The 18,045-nt window shown below is 43.1% G+C and overlaps 1 protein-coding gene across 1 annotated transcript in view; it reads left to right on the top strand.

Moving 5' to 3' along the window:
• LPP (LIM domain containing preferred translocation partner in lipoma) overlaps positions 1 to 18,045 on the top strand; it is a 766,241-nt gene that overhangs the window by 70,468 nt on the left and 677,728 nt on the right. Inside the window, exon 2 of the mRNA XM_011999879.1 lies at positions 7,856 to 7,978. The gene's annotated coding sequence lies outside the window, so the exon portion shown is untranslated. The remainder of the gene's footprint in view (positions 1 to 7,855; positions 7,979 to 18,045) is intronic.

The following is an 18,045-nucleotide window of genomic DNA, read 5'->3' as shown; positions in this document are numbered from 1 at the left end:
TTTACCGTAATTCAGGTGAGATGTGGTGGTAACTTTGACTAGGGCATAGAAGTTGGGCAGGAGAAGTAAGTTCGGGGCGTGTTTGGGAGTGGTCGTCTATAGGCTCTCTAGTGTGATTTCCTTCAGGGAAATGTCAAGCTAAATGGGCAGGAATCTGGGAGACTCAGAGGGAAATGGAAATAGGCACCCTGGGGGGTTGCCCAGACAAGCAGCTGGCATTCCAAAACCAAAGAGGATCTGTTTCTCACCCCCATCCCATTTCGTTTCTAGCCTCGAGCTTTGGGCCAATGCACAGAGGACGGTGGCTTTCTGCCTTTGGCTTCCCAGCTGAGAGCTGTTGGAACGCCCCAAAATAAGCCCTGCAGAATGTGCAGCTTCCTTTGCTCTCCCTGGGTATTTTTGTAAAACATTCTTTCCCACCAAGAATGAGGAACGTTCAGAGTGATGCTGACTTTATGGGCTGTATTTAACATGCTGTTTTTTCATGATGTGTTGTCTGTTCATGCAGAGATTTCTGTCTCCTGTAAACTCCCTGGTAAGGAATCTTCAATCTCCGTGTGAGATGGGTCTGGAAGGCTCAGTGGGAGCCCAGAAGAGCTGGGGTTTGAAAGCTTCTCCTTGTCTTGAGGACTGGACTGCGGTCCAAGGGCACCTACCAGTCCTCTTTTTTCATTTACATTTGAATTCATAGTTGCTGGCCTTTGGCAGTTCCCTGTAATTCCTTTTAACAGACTTGGCTTCCCTGCAGATACTTACTTCATTTTTCAGGTCTTGGAGAAGTTAGGTAGTGGCTGAATCAGGTAGAGAATCCAAAATTCCTGACCACGCCCCGTCCTCTAGCCACCAGGCCGAAGCAATTTAGCTTGTGACCTCATCCTCCTGGGTATTCCGTGGCAATCTTATACTATAATCAGCCTAAGCCCAGAGATGCTCAGAGATTGTAAACTAAGTCATCTAAAACTCATTTCTGAGGCTTCTTCATGCACCCCTCCTGCAGTCTGTAGTTACCAGGTTTTCAAAAAATTAGCATAATCTCTTAAAAACAGAGTTTTGTTATTACTCATTTGAGTTTCTTCTAAAATTTCTTTTATATTACCTATTCATTGAGTCGACAAACATTTATTGAGTTCTTACTGTATGCCAGGCATTGTGCTAGGTGCTGGGGATTGATTCAAAGATAATTTGGAGGCGTATGGAAGGGGAGTGGATAATTACAGCACAGTGAGATAAGTGCTATAATAGGGGGATATAGAAAGAGCCAGAAATAGCACTATGAATAACATCTTTGAACAAATTGCCTTCTTTTTTCCTTTTGGATTATTCCCTTATGTATATTGCCCAAAGTGGGATTACTGGGTCATTTAAAAGATGAAAACAATTTGGCACAAAAAGATGTAATGACTTGCCTGGGGAATACAGCTCAATTTTCAACAGAGGAAGAAAAAATTGTTGACAAATCCAGATTTAGATCACTTTACCAGGAAGAATGGGCAGTTTTTATACTACCCTTTCAACATGGTGGCTTTTGGGGGTGGGGGGGATTTATTCTAAACATGCTAGCCTGCGTGTAGGAATCACACGTCCTCATATTTAATCTCACAACTTGATTGTTCTCACAAGAACCTAGCTGTATACGTATTATCGTTTCCATTTTACAAATGAAGAAACGGCACCCTTGATAAAAGGAAGTAAGTTGCTCAAAAGGCCATAGTTAATAAGTGTGGAATGCAAGAGCCAAGCACAGTTCCTTTTATTCTTTGACTCCATCCTGTTTTCCATGCTGTGTTTACCTATTGAGGGTACCTGTGCTCTAGCCGGGGCCCGGAATTTATTTAATGAGTCACAGAGACTCTTAAGAGGACAGTCAGGCTCTATGAAATAGGTGTAGATGTTCTTACCTCCGAAGTCATAGCCAGGGAACAATGTCCTTCTGTATGTTGACCTGAAAGGATCCAAGGGCCCATTATTCCTGACCCTGGTATTCCTGCCCCTGACTCAGGTGCTGAAAGGCTATTTGCATAGCCCTACCATTAGAGCACAGAATCCCAAGTAAAGCTGAAACCATGCCACAGTTCTGCTGTGAAACATTTATTACTTTTCTAGTACTTAACTGTATTAAGTAAAGACTCCTGCCCCTGGTATCCAGGACCTGTCATAAACGGACACCAGCATGGGTCCACTGTGGACTTCCTTGGTGCTCCTGTTTACGTATCTTTAAATCAAACACATTTCCTGCCAACCCCCAGATATACCCTGCACTTTCTCACCTTCGTGCCTTAGCACATGCCTTTCCTTTAGCCTGAGATAACCTCTCCGATCTTCATTCATAGAACTCCAATCCTCCTGTAAACTTCTGCACAGACGCCATCTTGGGAAGGGAATAATCCTTGATCACCACCTGCTCTCCCATCCATTAGAAGTGATCTGTGTTCTCTGTTCTGCTAACTCAACCACAGTTAGCTGTGAGGCAATAGAGTACAAATGTATGCTGCTTATGAGCATGGGATCTGGATTTGAATCCCGGCTGTGATACTTCCTCACTGTCAGTTAACTTGCTTGAGCCTGAGTTTTCTCATCTGCCAAATGGGTGTGATAGAATAGGTGCTCCCCCTGAAAGCCACCATGTTAACAGGAGTAGTATAAAAATGGTCTGATTCTCCCGGTGAAGTTGCGTAAATCTGGAATGGTTAACAATTTTCCTTTCCCTTGTTGTCATTACATTTTTTTATGACATCACCTCATGTCACCGTGTGGTATGAAAATTTGCGTTGTTACCTGTGCTGCTTCTGTGGTACTTGTCCTCTTTTACTTGATGTCTTATCTCTCCTTCTAGACTGGGAGTTCTTCAAGGGCAGGGAGGGCATTGCATCTTTGAAGGCCTTGACATATGGGTACTGCTACAGTTTCCTGTAAGGGAAAGGAGGATTCCATACAACCTAAGTGGTGACACCAGCACAGGCTCATTACTAATCCCGTGCCCCAGTCACGAGGTTTCAGGCCTGGCAGAGAACTCTGCGAGCTCTGTGATGTGGAGCTTTAGGCACATAGAACACAAGCTGGATAGGCCTCTGGCTCCTGCTTGAGAGACAGGAGAAAGGCTGGATGGAGCCTGTCTCCAGCCCAGCTTCTTCTGATTCAAGGACTTGGGTGGCGCTGGCAGTTCCCTGAAGGCAGAGTGTTAGTCCTGCTTGGAACATGAGACTTTGTTTCTTTCCTGGGCCTTGCAGTGGGTCTGTTCTGTTGGTGAGAGTTTCAGACCTAGAGGAGAGGGTCACTGAAGGTATGGGTTAAGAGCAACTCTGAAAGCCACCTGTCCCCTGACTTCTCTGTGAGTGGGGCCACAGGGAGAAGATCCCTTCATAGGTAGCTCCTCTACCCTTGCTTTGCTTGGAGACTGACCATGGAAGGGGATTCATTTCTTAAAGGGATAGGGCTACGATTTAACTTTCTGTTGTGCCACTTCCCGAAACACAACACCTGTGGCTTCAGATCCAAGTGCTTTAGAACATGAGATACAAGGTCTTCCATGCCCTGGCTGCAACATTCCTTTCCAGGCTTGTGTCCCACCACATTCCTCTGCATCCTCTGTCACTGGCCTCACCATATTAGTCACTTTCTCTGAGAACACCCTGAACTCATCCCCCTCAAGGCCTTTGCACATCGTGTTCCCTGGGCCTATTTTCCTCCTCCTCATGCATGGAAATCCTCTTGGGTGCTCAGGCTTCATTTGGAAGCCACATCATTTGCAGAGAACTTTTAGACCCTCAAAAGGACATTGCATATACTCGTGCTTTTCTATGCTTTTCATTCTGTCTTGTGTGTTCCAGCGTGTCCCCCATTGAGGCTCTTCAACACCCCTAGGCGTGTCCAGCTCAGCACCCACACCTGCTAGGTCCACACACTGCCTTATCAAAGACAGCAGGTGTTAGCAAACCTCTCCTTGGTGCGTCCCTGAATGCAGAACATGTGACATTCCGTTAACTAACACTTGTGCCAGAATGGCTTCCGTAGCCCATACTGGGGTTCCCATGATTTGTTTGATCATGAGCCCAGCCATTTGAATTGTTTTTGAATTGGTCTGATATCAGCTAATTGTTAACCTTTCTCAGGTCTGTTTCCTACATACCAGTAGATGTCTGCTTAGTGCCAGGGCTCTGAGCTTTTTATTTCACTTAAGAACAGAACGGTGAGGTAGAATTCAGGAAAGATTTACCTGCTGTTAACATGAACTTTTAAAAAAGTTCGAAATGTAGGCCTTGTTTTTATCCCAAAGCTCCCTGAAATGTGAAAATAGCAGGAGTTTTAAAGGTATATTTCCACCTCTAGCAGAAGAACTATCCATATTATACTTGTAATTATAAATTCATAAAGCCTGTGTCATGAAACTTGATTTTGAACACCTGTGTTCAAATCCTGGCTTTACCACTTCCTAGCCTAGAGATACTGGGGGAGTGGCTAACTTCTCCGTTCCTCAGTTTCTTCAGCGTTCAATTGGGAACTTTTTCTTACAGGCTGATGGAAAATTTAAATAAGGTCTTGGACATGAAATTGAGATTTTATTAGTGTGTGTGTTCCAAAATGTGGATTTGGAGGCCATTTAAAAATAGAATTTCCAAAAAATTTGCTTTTAAAGCAAAATAGTTAGATATGTAAATTTTTGTGAATTTTTTTCAAATGATAAAATAAATGACTTTACAGTCAGGAGACATACAGTATCTAACAGACTTAGGGAATATGCTTGGCTTACAAGATGTGGTTTTAGTCCACATACATTAGAATCACAGAACTATAGGCTTTGAGAAATTATAAAAGCCTTGGAAGGGGTGAACGTGAATTAGTGCATATTGTATGCAGGCTTTGTGCCATACATGCTAGATATGGAATCCCAGGAAATGGTTACATACACCTTGATGGGTAGATGATATTAACCCTGTTTTGCAGACAGAGAAGGCTGAGCTTTGAGAAAATCCTTTACACAAGTCTGATATCAAAGCCTGGAACTTCAAACTACCCTCCTGATGGCTTCTAGAAATCCTTTCCGTTTACAGATATGACAAGACTTGCTTTCACGTTGTTGATTTTTTTATCCTCTCTTTCTCTGTCTCTGGGGGCAGCACTAATGCAGGGCCAGACAGACCTGTGAAAATCTGCAGTCGTGATGTCACATAACTTGTTTGATGAATCTAGATTAGTGTCTTGACTTTTCCTGCCAAGAATCTGCTCATAAAGTGTCTTGTTTTGAGCTCCTTTGACTGTACTCATTCATCAGCCTTTACTTATTTTCTTCTCTTTGGGAGAGATACTTGCCGTTGCCCATAATGTTTGAGGTCAGGAGTATATTTGAAGAGGGCTTTATATTTTCTTAAAAAAAATACTGGTGGAAAATCAAGTTTATTAGCTATTTCATACCATCTTCTTCTGCCATTTATGGGCAGTCATGTGGAAGAGGTGGCACGGGGCTGGGAGTTTGGAGCAATGCTTCTCATCTTGAATGTGTCGCTGACCAGGGAAAATACTTTGTGCCAACTCCATCATTCCCTTTTGGGAATTCAGTGTCTTCAGCTGTAAAGAGTGAGGGCAGTACTAGGTGATTCCTAAGATTTTAAAATTCTGCATGTTTTGTGGTGTCAAAACCATCAATTTCTGCTGAGCTGTGTGATCCTGCAGCTGTTTCTCTGATAGTTTTCAATCTTTAGATTTAATCTATTCAACAATGTATGATTTTTTAAAGGGAAGCTTTTAGAGACACTTCTGAAATATAACGGGGTGGGGGGGATAAATGGATGTTAAAAAATAGAAAACAACCAATTAAATAGTATATAGCATGTAATTCTCCTTGGAAACTTACCACGAAATTGAGAAGTACTTTAACAACTGGTAATTTAAATTGCATTTGAACTCTGCTAATGGTTTGTTTGCATGGGAACTTCAATCATTTCACAGCGGTTCTTTAGCAAAGCTGCTTGTTCTCTTTATGGAAAAGAAGAAAAAATCATTAAAAGAGAAGTTGACTATGGAAAAGGGAGACCACTTTCATTTGTACCTGGAGAGACGCTGGAGAGCGTGAGTGAGACTCCCTCAGGGCCCAGGGTGGAGAGCTCTTCCTTTCAGTGAAGTTTAAGACTCTGGGAAGTCAGATGCCCTTGGCGGCTGTTGTAGAAACTGTTGTGATTTGTATCTCTCTCTGCAGGGAGAAGCTTTGGTGTTATGCAGCTTGCGGGTGAGGGTAGCGGCAACCTTTTTGGTTCGTTTTATGAAATTGTATTGTTCACAGGTTTAATGTTGGCTTCCTAACAACCCATTTCTCAGTAAGTTTGAAATGATGCCTCTCTCTCCTTTCAGCGAAAATGGCTTTCAGAATTCCAGTGTCCTTGAAGACCACCAGGTCTTGGAAAACTCCTTGCTTTTCTGGGCTGATCTTGATTATACTCCATTTTGCCTACTTAATTTCTTTCTGCTGTTGAGATTACTGGGAGAGCGTTGAAACAAGTGTTCGAGGCCTGGCTTTGTAAGTCCTGGTTTGGCTCTAGGTGTGACTCATGTGATCAAGCACAAGTCCCTCTGCCCAGTGTGTTTTGGTGTCCTTTGTCAAAGCAAGCAGTCACTTGATCCAGTGGATCAAGTGGCTCCTGAAGCGGTCACCTCCTTACCCAGGCCACTGGGTTCTCTTGTCAGTTGGAAAAGTTGAGGTGGGTCATTTAAAAAATCCCTCTCAACTTTGAACTTTGAATTGTTTTGTACACAAAACAATTGTATGATTGGTTAGGTAATGTTTACGGTGACAACAATGAAATGGGCATGGTAGTTTTTCTGATATGTGGATTTCTCCTGCATACACGAAAGACAAGTTTTACAACAGCCCTTGCCTTGGGATACTTGTCTGTTGGAATACATACTGTATAATCATTAGCAAAACAGGAATAGTTTCTAATGAAATAAAACCTGTAATAAGGACTGTATTAGGCTATGCTAGCATTGCTATAAATAAATATCTGAGACTTGGTAATCTATAAGAAAGAAGTTCTAATTGGGTCATGGTTCTGCGGGCTGTATAAGCATGGCACTGGCATCTGCTTGGCTTCTGGGGAGATCTCAGGGAGCTTTTACTCATGGTCGAAGGCAGAGGAGGAGCAGGCATCTCACATGGCAAAAGCAGGAGCAAGAGAGGCAGTAGGCAGGGGAGTTGCCACACACTTTTAAATGATCATATATCATGAGAACGCACTCATGATCATGAGGACAGCACCAAGGGGACGGTGCTAAACCATTCATGAGAAATCTACCCCCATGATCCAGTCACCTCCACAGGCCCCACCTCCAACAGCAGGTATTTCAACTCTATGTGAAATTTAGAGAGGGCACGTATCCAAACGATATCGAGGATGGCTTACTGGGAAATGTCAAGACTGTTTATCCCTCTGCTGCTCACTGATTCTCGCTTTTCAGGCAAGGAAACTAAAGTTCAAAGGACACTAGGACCTATAGTTAGAAATTTGTCTCCAAACTCATATTCCTTTTCTTTTTTTATTTGGTATAGTTCAGGTTTATCTGTTAATTTTTTTTCCTCCCTACAATGTGAGTATCTGACTGACTATCTCTTTGACCTCTGTTATTGAGATGAAGCTGTCTTCCCAGGAGAACTAGGAGCGATGAGATATGAACCCTGAGGCATCAGCATTCTCTTTCCCCATCATTCTGAGTCAAATTAGTGAAATAAGAGTGCCAGGATCTGACTAGGAGTTTAGGAGGTGTAGAAGTACGCCACAGCCCAGTCAGAGACTTGATAAACCTGAGAATTTCTGAAGCTGGTTGAGACCCTAGAAATACATAAGCAACACCCTTCTGTTTTTCATAGGTGAGAACTCTGAGGCTCAGAGACAGAGCAGAAGACAGAACCTGGTCATCTGACTCCTTGTGTTCCGCTTTTTTCATTGTTCCACCGGACGCTCATCAGAGGGAAGACCTTTCTCCTCAGCTGGTGAGTCCCACACACAAAAGGAATACATTTGCCTTTAAAATCAATGTATATGTTTTAATGAGTTTTAAACATCAGTGTTTTCCACTTTAAGTATGAGCATCGGTAACTAGGATGCATTAAGAATAAGAGAAGAACTGAAATGCCTTTCCTTCTTTCTTAAGTTGCTTTTATGGCAATAGACAATATATAATCATGCTAATAAAATATGTGGCAAAGCAAAGGCAGAGCTCAGCTCTTGGAAGGTGGCAGGCATTGAAATTGGAGGAAAATTTGGAGTAACGATGATTTCAGGTTGCCAGCAATTGTATTGCTTCCTTCTTTCTCATTTGGCATGGAAGAAAGTGTTCATGAAATGGAAAGACCAAAATGAAAATGTCACTAAACAGTGTTTGGGCATTTATGAAGAAAGAAAGCAATATTATTGAGTGTCTCTTGTTTACCCTTGTTCATGGTGCTGCTTCTTTTGTGATGTCATTTCATTTTATGTATTTATTGTTTTGAAATAGAGTCTTGCTCTGTTGCCCAGGCTGGTGTGCAGTGGTGCAATCTCAACTCACTGCAACTTCCACCTCCAGGTTCAAGCGATTCTCCCACCTCAGCCTCCCAAGCAGCTGGGACTACAGGCACGTACCACCATGCCTGGCTAAATTTTGTATTTTCAGTAGAGACGGGGTTTTACCTTGTTGGCCAGGCTGGTCTTGAACTCCTGACCTCAGGTAATCCACCTACCTCAGCCTCCCAAATTGCTGGAATTACAGGCGTAAGCCACCGCACCTGGCCTCATTTTATTTTTATAACAACCCTTTGGGGCAGGGCAGGCTAAATTTGCTTAGGCAAAGGGTGTGAGCCTTTGTTTTAAAGGGCCTGCTAGAGCTCCACCAGGACGTGAGTGCAAATCCTGTTATGTGCTCAGAAAGGAGAACCGTGACCAGGTAAGGTAAACTTTTCCTTGTGTTTTGGAGTACCTCTGTACTTAATGGGTAGAGTAGAACATTATATTCTAAAAAATCTGGGTGGTAAAAAGAATCAACAGCGTGGAATACCATGGGCTAGAAGGAGAGTTGAGGAAATTAGCAAGGGAATTCTGCGTGCGACTTCCACTTAGGATCCTGATTCGATGGTCCCCATTGGCTGAGGCCAATTCGTATGTGCCCCCAGCGCTGGCTTTGTACTGAGTAAATAATACACCTTGACATATTTGTGGTGTAGTTTTCCAAAACAGAGATGATGCCGTTGTGATTGAAAAAACCTAACTTCACTTAAAAGTGTAACTGAGTTTATAGTTGTGTTTTGTCTCTCTGTCTTTTCTTAATCAGTGTATCTTAAAAGTACAACTGACTATGTGCCTATTGATCTATATCACGTAAAAGGCTGGAAACCACTGGTTTGATGCTTAAATCTTAGTGTTTGTTAAAATTTCAAACATGGTCTGGAATATATTCCCCCTAGCATACGTTTAATTATCAAATGAAATATCTTTGTCACCTCCTCTACGTCTTGAGTTTTTTCAGTGTTTATAATTAAACTGTGATAAGTATGAAGCTTTGCACTTGGGCTTAAAAAAAATCAACAGTGTAATGATAGAATGGGAGCGATTTCCTTAACAGGAGCATACTGGAAGAGACTTAGAAGTTTTTGTTATTCTTAAGCTAAATATGAGGCAACAGTGGCTTTTGTTGGGAGTGGCTTCCGAAATGCTGATGCAGTCTTAGCCTGCATTTAATAGAGTATGGCATCTAGAATGAAGTGGGTGGGTGATTTTGCAAACCTAGGACACCTGGAAACTGGCAAGTCCGGAGGTCATGTGAGCCTCAGGCACAGTTTGAACAGGACTCTAGCTTTGTTTTTCTGCAGCGCTTCTTGCTCTGCCCTTTTTTGTGCCTGGGCTTCATCTTTGGAATGTTTTACCTCATGGGTCATGAGATTGCTGCCTGATGAAACCCAAACTATAGACATCCCTCTTCCCATTTTGGGGAAAGAGCCTGGTTTGCTATATTCTCATAGCCTTGGCTCACTGTATATTTCTGAACCAGTCATTGAAGCCAAGATAATGGGATTATGCTAATCTGAACCAAGATTCTCGTGAAACTAAGTTTGGACATAGTCTCATCCAAACCTCATGGTACTTACACAGGGGAGAAGAGGTGACCCCTCAAAGGAATATCTGGGTGCTGTTAGGAGAGGGAGAGAGGACCGGAAGCTCCGTGGACAACCACAGGCCTTCTGCAAACCTCTTTAGCCCCCTGTCAGTGACCCTCTAGAGAGCCAGGCTTTTGTTCCTGCCTCACCTTCTGAAAAGGCATGAGCCAGCTGGACTCTACACGAGGATGCTGAGAGGACCAGGAATGAAGGCCAGCCGAGAACTGCTGCAGGAATGAGACCATGGATTCTGCCACAAGATTCTGGGACACATGTGCTCATGACCATCAAGAACATAGAACCTGGACAGGAGAGGGACAGCATTGCTTGTTCATGTGTGTGTCTCCAGAGTCTGCTGGGGTCTCTGGCATGGGATAGGTGCTGCATGCATTTTCATGGATAGAATAAATCTGAAGGTAGTAAGGGTCCCTTTCCCAGAGGGTGTTCTATCGGGCATTGGCTGACTCTCTGTTGGGGAGTTATAGGAATTGTCGCCCAGATGCGGTCAGACTACATGGTTTGATGAGAATGAAACAAATGACTGGACAGGCTGGGCATGGTGGCTCACATCTGTAATCCCAGTGCTTTGGGAGGCCATGGCAGGAAGATCAATTGAGGCCAGGATTTTGAGACCAGCCTGGGCAATGTGGCAAGACCTTGTCTCTACAACTAAACAAACAAAAAACCCAAATGACTGGACAGAAAGAGACTTTTGACTTAAGAAGTTTGTGAGGGCATAAAAAGGCAGTGAGTATGGTGGGATGGCGTAACAGAAGTCCTGACAAGTATGAGATGCGCAACCCTAGAAAAACAACATCCCTTCACCCTTATCTTTTTGATCTGAGAATTAGGAACAATAGTCATTGCCCTGCCGACCTCTCATGTTTGCTTAGAGCAAGTACGTTGTTAAATGCTGACTTGTTTTGTAAACTATAAAGTGTGGTTCCTATATGATAGGTTATTATAGTTGTCTTCTTCCTTAAAGACTCATCTTGAATATAAAGAAAAAGACAATGTAAGTTCAGTGCCCAGCACAGCATCGGGAACATTAGACATGCTCAGCGTATGCCCTTCCTGCCAACCTTGCACCTCTTCCTCCTCCGGGTTGGATAGGCACTAACTTGTCCTCAGTCCTGCAGCTTGATCTGCAACTTTGCTTAATGATGCGGGTTAGAATTGAAATAGAATTATGTATTATTATTTTTCACATTCATTTTTGCCTGAGACAGGAGGTGGAGAGTGGTAAATTCAGAAACCCGGGAAGCTCAGTGCTTGAGAGACCCAATAGAAGCTACAGTCTAGCCCATTTGGCTTCTTACTTTGTTAGATTAGATAATCACACCTGCTGCTCCAGGCATGACTAGCCTAGTGGGAGTCAGGAAGGAAATTATTTCCCTCTGTTGATACCAGTTTACAATTGCCGACTGTCGCCAAGGGCTTTCAGTTTTAATATTTCCTCTTTGGTCCTCAGAAGTATCAGGTATTAGTCTCTGCCGGAAGCAAAGCATTGGTCACTTCCGTCAGAGGCGAATGTCTTGGCTGTCTATAATTACTCAGTCAGGTGCTTTCTGGGCATGTGTGAGCATTTGCTCAGCCAGCTTTTATTGCTTTTATGTTATTTGCTTCAAAAATTACAAGAGGATTTGCTGGGTCTGAGCAGTGACCTATTCAGTCCCCTGAAACTCTGTGGTTCTTCATGTAACCCAGGGATGTCTTGTAGGAGGTATGTTTGCTGTCCATGAAAGTAAAAAGTAGTGATATCTCTTTCTCTCTTTTGCTTCCTTCCTCCTAATTCCACATTCTTCTATTTCTTGGCTTCTGGCACAGTGGAGATACCTCTACTCTACATTAGGCATGGCCTTAGGGGATCCGAATTCTCAGGTCTTCCTCAATGGGCTGCTGTGAGGTAGACAGCATCTGAAGTGTTGAATGGATAGAGAGCTCTTTGTAGATTGTGGCCAAATATTTACCCCTGGTTCATAGAGTATGTGTTTGCTGCCCTGGTCTCAGTGTTGGTCTGGATGTTAGTGAACCACATAATCTTTAGGAAACTATGTGAATTAGGCTTAGTCCCTGACCTTGAGAAACTTATAGTTAGGGGAAAAGACAAACATATAAAAGAGAAATACACATTAGAAACATATTCTTTTTTTTTTTTCTGAGACGGAGTCTTGTTCTGTTGTCAGGCTGGAGTGCAGTAGTGCGATCTCAGTTCACTGCAACCTCCGCCTCGCGGATTCAAGTGATTCTCCTGCCTCAACTTCCCGAGTAGCTGGGACTACAGGTGTATGCCACCACACCCAGCTAATTTTTGTATTTTTAGTAGAGACAGGGTTTCACCATATTGACCAGGATGGTCTTGATCTCCTGATCTCATGATCCGTTCGCCTTGAGCTCCCAAAGTGCTGGGATTACAAGAAACATTTCTTTCTTTATGATACACCTTTATTAATCACCAGATATGTTTCAGGCTTTATGCTAAGTGCTTGGGAAATTGAAGTAAATTATAGTCTCAGATCTCATGGGGCATGGATGAAGGGTTGGGAGAAAAAAAAAAATAGGCCAGGCGTAGTGGCTCACGCCTGTAATCCCAGCATTTTGGGAGGCTGGGGCGGGCAGATCACTTGAGGTCAGGAGTTAGAGACCAGCCTGACCATCACGGAGAAGCCTCATCTCTACTAAAAATACAAAATTAGCTGGGCGTGGTGGCGCATGCCTCTAATTCCTGCTACTCGGGAGGCTGAGGCAGGAGAATTGCTTGAACCCAGGAAGCGGAAGTTGCAGTGAGCCGAGATCGCATCATTGCACTTCAGCCTGGGCAACAACAGCAAAACTCTGTCTCAAAAAAAAGAAAAAAAAGCATTGATTAATATTATCTCACAATTTCTGAAATTTGGGAGCAGCTTGGATGGGTGCCACAAGATCTGTCACCACATTGCATTCCAGGTATTGCTGGACTTGCAGTCTCACCGGAAGGCTGAACTCTGGGGAAGATCTACTTGCTACCAAGCTCATCACATGATGGTTGGCAGGATTTCCCACAGATTACTGGGCTGAAGACTTCAGTTTCTTGCCATGTGAGACTCTCCATAGCGCAGCTCACATGGCAGCTGTCTTCCCTCAAAGTGAGTGAGCAAGAGAGAGTCCCTGAGAGGCAAATCACAGTCTTTTTATAAGTTAATCCTGGAGGTGACACGCTGTTCCCTCTGCCTCATTCTCTTTACTAGAAGCGAGTCACCAAATCCAGGCCACATTGAAGGGGAGGGGTGAGTACAAGCACCAAGATATGAATACCAGGAGATGGAGTTACACAGAACCATCTTAGGGGCTGCTCACCACAGATTCCCCAGGTTTACATGGCTGTGCTAAGTGAAAGTGGGCGTTGCCTGAAGCTATTGAATAAACCCAGCACACCTCTGTGGATCAGTTTTACCTGAAGGCATTTTGGGGGGAAAACTCCATTTAAAACTCTTGAGAGAAGCATTGATACGTAGTAGCACAGGATGTAAAATTGGCATGGCTTTTAAGAAGAAAAACACAAGTTTTCAATTCATGCTGTGTTCCCTTACCTCTATATTTTTGCCCTCCTCAGTGATTAGAGCTTTTTTGGTAGAAATGTCTAAAGGTTCTTGCTTGAGCCCTTTGCTGTATGCGTGAGACACCAAGACTTGGAAAGGGCACAGACTCTTCCAGGGCCACAGAGCCAGGGGTAGTCAAGGGAGGAACCATCTGCAGCTCCTCTCCCTGCCCCACCTTCCACCGCTCCACACAGTCTGTGCTGCATAATGAGTCTGCGCAACTTTTAGGCACGTTTTCTCTTCTTTTCTCAACCTCTCTCCTGTCCCGGAAACAGATTAGGAAAAATAGGTCAAAAATTGGAATCTTGAGCTTTGATTTTGTCCTTTTAGTTAAATTTCAGGGGTCTGCATCTCCTGGTGGGCCATGCTGTGTCCTGAAAATGTGCATAAATCAATATTACACGGCTCAGACAGTGTGTCTCTGCAGTTACGAATAACATTTGTTTTAGGAACAGAGAGCTGATATACGACATTACTTTGAGACTGACAAGACCAGACATAAAATCTCAGCCAATACCCTTTGTCTGGGAGGGAGTTTCTTTTCCAGAGCATCCTTCTCTTCCCCCCACCAAAGCAGTCCTTTTCAAAATCAAGCTCTGCAGTTTATTTTATAGAAGATGACATGTTCCCTTAGAGTCCACCTTCACGTAACTAGAAAAATCAGTGGAAATTGGAGCCTTAAAATTATGGTCAAGCTTATTAGTGACTTTACAGCCAAAATGAGGAACGTGTGGCTTTGGTCACTGAGAATGTGGCTGGCCAGAATATCAATTCTGCTACCTACTCCATGGTCCCTTTCACCTCTCAGCATTTTTTTAAATACTCATCTTATTTTTTTATTTTTTATTTTTTGATGGAGTCTCACTGTCGCCCAGGATGGAATGCAATGGCACAGCTCACTGCAGCCTCTGTCTCCCAGGTTCAAGTGATTCTCCTGCCTTAGCCTCCCAAGTGGCTGGGATTACAGATGCATGCCACCACATCCAGCTTTTTTTTCTTTTTTTTTTTTTTGTATTTTTAGTGGAGAGGAGGTTTCCCCATGTTGGTCAGGCTGGTCTTGAACTCTTGACCTCAAGTGATCCACCCTCCTCGGCCTCCAAAAGTGCTGGAATTACAGGTGTGAGCCACCACGCCTGGCCAACTCTTCTTGTTATTAAAGTGTTTCTTACCAATTATTTCATTTTTATTAAAAGTACATAGTAGGAAATAGAGTTTTAGTTGACCAAGGACAACATGGTAAAGAGGAATTTGGAGTAGGAAGACTATCACATTAGTCACTGAATCCTACCTAGTTCACTTAGTTTTTTTTAACCTGTTTTCACTTCTGCAAACCATGGAGTGAACAGTGCCTCCTTCAAAGGGTCTTTGGTGCTCTCAAAGCAGCGTAATGTCTATAAAGTGCCTATTGAGTGTGGTACTTCTTATGTAGTTGGTACACATTGAATGTTAAGTTTCTGATCACCTTAAGAGTCTGTAACTCTTTGCTGGAGATCACCCTTCGTTCTTTTCTTCGTTAAGCCATTATCTCATGTCCTGTTTACACTGTCCGCTTGACTTGGCCCAGACCTGCAGCCTTTGTCTGTTGGTCACCCCAGATTTCATGCTTCCTGAATCATTAATAGCCTCAACATTTCTAATTTTGCATAATGACTCCCAAGACCTAACTACAAACATCATGATGTGCTCATGTTTTCTGATACCTAGTGACTCTGGGTACAAAATCTTCATCCACTGTGTTTCATGGGGAAGGCTTATTGGGCATCACTACTGGAAACTAAGTGTTGATTTTAATGACAAGACTGTTTAGTCCAGAGGGTGAACTCTACTCAGGTGCCATTAGCAACCTCTTCATCTGTAAATGGAAGTGTCTCTGGGACCTGCTCAGCTCTGACCCGCTTTGGGTCCTTTTTGGACTTCTTCAGGATGAGATCACCTCACCCTAGTTCAATGCCAACTGGCTTGAGTTATATCAGTTATTAAAAATGATCTAATATTTTCCTTTCAGATCTGGGGCCCTGGCTCATTCTATGATTAAGCCAGTGATTTATTTATAATATGGTACGAGATGGCTGCAGCCACTCTATGATGTAATCTAAGAATGACATGAAAACAAAATAGGCTTTTACATAATGAAAGTATTCCTGCAATATACTTTATAGCAAGGCTTTTTTTCCCCCATTGAGAGTGGAGATATATTCTTTTTTTTCTTTTTCTTTTTGAGACAGGGTCTCGCTCCGTTGCCCAGGCTGAAGTGCAGTGGTACAATCTCAGCTCACTGCAACTGAGAATGGAGATATATTCTTTACTTTTCCTTCCACTCCCGTTTAAATCTTCTTTTCCCATTTATGACACTTAAGGCCTTTAAGTCAATTTTTAAAAATCAGGATTCACAACTCCTCAAAGTCTCTGGTTATTCTTTTATTCTTGTGGTTTTCTTCATTCCCCATCCCCCACTGCCACCCTCCATGGCTCTGTGTGTAGCTGCTGCTCAGCCCCTGCTCAGCACTCCACAGTCCTCACCATTCCTCTGCTTATGCTGTTTCTTCTGCTGGAATGCTCACCCCAATCCTAACTTTTCTTCTGCTAAAGGCATACTTCACTGGTTCCTACAAATAGCATCTTTCTATAGCCAGCTCAAATTCACATCTTCCTTCAAGCCTCCTGTGCTGTTCCTGCTCCTTGTCAGAAACCCTTCATCTGTACCTCTGATGGAACTTAGTACAATAGCAAGCCCCCACCCCTACTCCAAGGGCTATTCACAGACTGTCAGAGTTAAGGAGGAGAAATGACTTAGAGGAATGGGGTGAGGCGCTTTGATAGTTCCAGGTCTGCTCCTAATAGTGAGACCTGGTCAGTCAGTCATGGCTCATCTTTGTGGTTCAGTTTTTCTCCGCTGAGGAATGAGTGGTTTGGATTTTATTTAACATGGCCAAATGATGTGTTGGTAGTGGTTCCTTGAGGTACTATGCTGAGAAGGACTCTGAGGCTGCATCCTGACTGAGTTAATGATCACTTAAGAATATCGCCATGGTTGTGATCAGGGAGTAGAGAGTGAAGGCATATGAGAGGTATCTGGGCTGCTTTTGGACTAGGTGATTTAAATGTCTCTTTTTGTTCTACCTTCTGGATGCTTTCATTTACTGACATGTAAAGTGTCTTGCCCAAGATCACATAGCCCATTAGGTTTTAGAAGCGGATTCTCTGATAAAGAGATGGTTAAAAGCTACACATTTGACTCTCACATTCATACATATGGGCTGACTGTGGGAGATGAAAAGCTAGAATAAGAAGTTCTAGAAGATCCATGACTTATTGAAAACACAAGGCTACTCAAATTCTGTATGTCCTTGAGGTTGGGTGGGGTCACCTTTCACCTCTTTGTCTTCTCTGCTTCCTAGGGGTTATAATGTCTGCACTATTCAAATGTATGTCAAAGATGGCAGTTCAAGGTCAAGGTCAGAAAGGCAGCCTTACCCCATGAATCCATTAGATCTCTTGTTCCCCTTCTTCCAACTCCAGACAAAATGCTTAGCTCTCTGCAAGGAGCCCAATTGCATGAGCAGTAGGTCAGCTCAGCAACCAGGTGATTGAACGCTGGGACAAGAATAAAGGAAGGAAAGAAGAGGGAATTTTAGGATGGCTGAAGGTGCTGGAAACTTGAACCCTAGAGGAATGAAGAAGGAAGTGGAAGTGCTTACTGTAAAGAAGAAATAAAGGGGAGGGAGGAGGAGAGAGCAGAGCAGGCGGTGCTCTCCTGGGACTCTGCCATGGACGGGGTGCAAACTTACTTTTTGGGACGTCTGAAAGCGTTCTGGCAGCAGTGGGTTGGAAGCTAGAGAAAGATAGTATGAGAATGTTGATGTTTTCTCCATGTTTATTGAAAATGCTTAACGTTTAAATATTAAGCGCAAACCGCAGATGGAATGTGCCTTTCAGGAGGTCGAAGTTCACAGTCACTGCAGATGTTTAGGTGGGGCTGATGCAGTTAGGTATTTTCTGTTTTAGGTATTTTGTGGCGAGGATAAAATGTTATACTTGATGACTTTTAAGGGCCTCCCTGTCTTAAGAGTCTAGAATTTTTTAGACATGTTTTTGTGTACATTTAAATAATTTCCATTTTAAAATGAAAGCTCTTTGGAGTCAAGTGCTTGTTCCTTTCTCTGTGATCTTGGCACATATAAGTGCTGACTTATCTTGGACAATCTCTTCTCCACTTAGCATTATTGAAGGAAAGGAGACTAACTGAGGATGTCTTAGAATTTTTTTGTACTGAATGTATTTTTGAAGATGATTTCTATGTTTCTTTTCAGGGTAGTTCCACAGAAGTCTCTTTTTTTTTTTTTTTTTTTT

Source organism: Mandrillus leucophaeus, unplaced genomic scaffold (assembly GCF_000951045.1).
Source record: "Mandrillus leucophaeus isolate KB7577 unplaced genomic scaffold, Mleu.le_1.0 Scaffold607, whole genome shotgun sequence".
NCBI classification, from domain to species: Eukaryota; Metazoa; Chordata; class Mammalia; order Primates; family Cercopithecidae; genus Mandrillus; species Mandrillus leucophaeus.
This window is presented reverse-complemented; position numbering and strand designations above follow the sequence as displayed.